The sequence below is a fragment of the Quercus robur genome, chromosome 8 (assembly GCF_932294415.1).
Source record: "Quercus robur chromosome 8, dhQueRobu3.1, whole genome shotgun sequence".
Classification (NCBI taxonomy): Eukaryota; Viridiplantae; Streptophyta; class Magnoliopsida; order Fagales; family Fagaceae; genus Quercus; species Quercus robur.
The window spans coordinates 19,761,875-19,766,157 of NC_065541.1; positions in this window are offsets into that span (position 1 = coordinate 19,761,875).

The following is a 4,283-nucleotide window of genomic DNA, read 5'->3' on the forward strand; positions in this document are numbered from 1 at the left end:
ATTTAAGCGCATGAGCTCGAGTTGATCTCAGCATTAACCAGCCTTCACATACTATGAGATCTCGCAATAAGTAACCCTCACATGTATTTCAAAAAGATTATGAGCGAAAACGCTGAAAAGAAATTAATTACATTAGGCTTAAGCTATGACTTGAGTATTCAGATATAAACAAATTCTTCAAGAAGAATTACACTTTCTATTTTCCATCAAACACACACACACTCACTCTTGTTTAATATATTAATCGAAGTCAGTCAAACATAGAAATTAAAGTTGGACCTTGGTTCAGTGCTTTTGTGACTTGTACATTATATCCATTGAAATTTAGACACATATTAAATATTTACCGTATGTCCACGCCTCAATGGGTTTAATGTCCAGGTACACAAGACCCAACCAAAAAGTTTTTATTTTTTTTGAATAATTCCCAACTAGAAAGTTAACACAAAGAGAAACTCCAGTTATTATCTCTGACGTTATTTTGTTCTTCTCCTTGCATTTCTTTATTCAAATTTCAAAGAATCAAACAAAGCCAAACAATCGAATAAACACGAGCAAAACAATCGACAAATTAAGCCCACGTTTAATGGAAATGTTGTTAGTGCTGATGCTACAAGTTTAGCACATTTATCGCTACTCTCCTAAAATTCGCGACAAGCCGACAAGAAACTTAGCAGATTGGTGTCCGACGGGACTCAAGCAGATAAACATACGACTTTCCTTACTTGCTTTTATTGTTATTTAGGTTTCTTGTTAGTTCTTTTAGGATTCCTATTTACCTTCTCAAAAAAAGATCCTATTTAAATTTAAATTTTGGATTTATTTTCTTTATTATTTGTTTATCAATATATTTGTTATGTTTCCTAATTCCTAGTTTGATTAGAAATCTTAATTTAATATAAATTTATATACCTAACCCATTGATGTCCAACCTAAACCTACCCATTTAACACCCCCTAATGGTAGGTGAGGTTCAATTATAAAGTTGTAAGTGAACTATGGAAGTTTAGGATTGTTTATTTAAATTTATTTCGAACATGAGTTAAGTTTGAACTCATTATCAAATTAAATTAAATTTTTTAAATTGTTTCATTTTCTTGTTAAACAAGCTCAAGTTTCTTTAAAAACTACTTAATTGACTTTTTCTTTTTCCATATATAATAAACACTATAGCTAAATGTTTTAACCCTTCATAAATATGTGCTAAAAATTAATAACTAAATTATATTTAAAATTATATCATTTTATTTAATTAGATAGAATGATTTTTGTAGGGCCTTAATTTGTAACGACCCATGAATGACGTTGGGCTCGTGTGCAAAGGGCCCCAACAATATGATTTGTAGAGAGTGGGCTTGTAAGGCATGACCTTGGGCACAGGTGGGCAGTTTAATCGTGGCTCCTATGGAAACTCTTAGAAAGGGTTTAGAAAGGGTTGTAGGATTTAAGTCCTCGGACAGCGTCCGAGGAGCCTTGTACCCTTTCTTTTCTCCCTTTTGCGGGGGGAGCGAGAGAGAGAGAGACTTTCTTCTGGGGGGGTTTTTCCTTTTATACTAGTGTTCCTTTTCCCTTTTAGAGTCCACGTGTAAGTTTTACTTTCTGGGGTGTAGACCTGTCCTGTCAACCCATACCTAGAGTGGTTTGGGGTCGTTGGAAAAGTTAAAGGGCATGGTTTAAAGTATGGGCTTGTCAGATACAGGGTTTTGTATTATGATGTTGGCAGCTTTTTCCCTTGCCCTGCCCCTACACTCAGTTTGCTCCTTTCTTTAGGCATTTAGTGAAGTGCCGAGCATGAGGTCGTCCTCGGAAATGGCTCCATCGGCTTGGGCCCTGGGCCCTAACGTAGAGTGGGCCTGGGCCGCGAATTCTCTAGCCCCACAATTTTCATTTATGAACTTATAAAAATTAGATTTACTAATTTTGTATTTTTATATTTTGTATATAATTTTACTACAAAAAAGACTATAAATATTATTAATAAATTACAAATAAAAACCTGATGTATTATTAACTTATTTAAAAACTTAAAAATATCAAGTTTAGAAATGTATATTTAAACATTATTACATATAATTATATAATATTATTCTATATATACTTTAATTGAGCTTGATACTTTGGTAGTTGCAAGCTTATTATGAGCACATTATTATATTGGAGTTCAGCTAGTTTAATAATTGGAGGTATTGTGCAAATCAGCTTCCTTCAACCATTCAAATTAGTTAGTTAGGCACGTTTTCAAACAATTTAGAAAACTAACATCTCGAGTTTTTGAAACTCGAGATCCATATTAGAACTCGAGTCTTAAAGACTCGCTTTAGATCTCGAGTCTTTAAAACTCGAGTTTCATGCAAAAAAAATTTAACCTATAGTGGCGTTTTTAAGACTTACAGTGACGTTTTAAAACCCTATAGCGACGTTTTCCTGCAAAAAATTTTTTTTATAAGTACAGGTTTAAGGAGTCCTATAGTGGCGTTTTTAAGCCCTATAGTGGCGTTTTATAGACCTATAGCGGCGTTTTTTGCAATTTATGAAAATCGAGTCTCTAAAACTCGATTTTCAGCGCAATTTTTTTTGTCCAAATCGAGACTTAAAAACTCGAGTTCCATCTGGAACTCGAGTTTTAGATACTCGAGATGTTATTTTTCAAAATTGTTTTGAAATATGACAATTAACTAAATAGTTTAATATTTATTGTTATTTTAAAAAAAAATTCTTAATAATTGAGTTTAAACTTAAATTTGAGTATGAATGAGAACCTGCTTGTTCAGCAATAGTCGGGGGCCATACCAGGTCCCACATTAAAAAATTAAAATTTAAATAGGATCTTCACATATACTAGCCAGATGAGATCTCACACAATACGTAACCCTCATTTGTATTTCCAAAAGATTATGGGCCAAAAGAAATCGGTGAGTACTCAAGGCTTAAGCAAACTTCTTAGTAGCAAGACAAGGAACCTGAATACTAGTCCTTTAAGGGAAAGGTACAAAGCCCATAAACCCCGAGCTTCCAAACTTCACAGACATAGGTGACCTTGAGGTTCACAGAGACTTGCGAAGCTTGGACCTCTAGATCGATGTACAGCCCCCAGTAATATTACAAAAAAGGGACCTATTTTTTTGGGAACTTAGCTAACTATAATTGCCAATTTTCTCTCTTTCTCTTTGCTTTTGTCTCTTCTATTTTTTCTCTTTTTTGTGCTCTGCTTCTTGTCCCTCTTCCATGGTCGACCCTCCCCTTTTATACTAATCTTGAAGGGCCTTAAAATTACTATCCTCTCCCTTTACCTTGATCTTGCCATTTCCCTTTGAGTTGAAGCATTGGGTGTCTCTTTTCCATTCCTGCTCTTGTTTCCTTTTTTTAGGAAGTCATCCTTGAAAGCATTCTTGGTCATTTACTCCCTATAGGAGATGATTTTCTCCAGTACATTTAAGCATTGGCTAAGGTCAACGAGGGCAGGTCTCTTCTCAAGGCTAGAAAGAAAGACATTACGATGATTCCTTTGTCCTGATAAGGACTACTCGTATTATGTCTCCTCCTAAAATGGTATAGATATTTTATTGATTTGGGTGAAGTTCAAAAGTGTGTTGGACATCTTTCTCTTCTTTCTATTTTCCCTCTAACCGAGGTTCCTCAGGCTTCTCCTTTATGGACCACCTCCAGGTCCCAAGGTTTGGGTGGGATGATTTGGACTTATTTAAAAAATAACTATAAAACCTATACTATATTATAAGTTAGACAACGTTTGAAACAAATTTCAGATCTAACAATTCGAGCCTAGTAGACTCGATTTACCTAGAAAGCTGATCTGGACAACTAGGAAACCGAGTTCAGTAAACTTGGTTTCTATACATAGAAATCGAGTTCAATGAACTCGGTTTCTATGTATAGAAATCGAGTTTAGTAAACTCGGTTTCTATACATGGAAACCGAGTTCACTGAACTCGATCTCCTAGTATAGAAACCGATTTCATTGAACTCGGTTTCTATACATAGAAACCAAGTTATATGGGATTCAAAGAAACTGTGACATATAGCAATTACATTTTGGATTGCAAAGAAACCCCCCCTATAACCAGATCTACTCACTTTAAATTCCTCAAGTCTGGCAATTCGTTTGTTTCAAAAATGACTTGTTTTCTTGTGTTATTGCAACTCTGAAAATGATCCAAATAACATTTTAAAGTGATGATGGAGGTGGTGGGGATGGCAGTTGTTGCAACAATGAGGGTAGCAACAAAAAATCTAGAACCTATGTAAAGAAATCAAGTTTAGTGAAC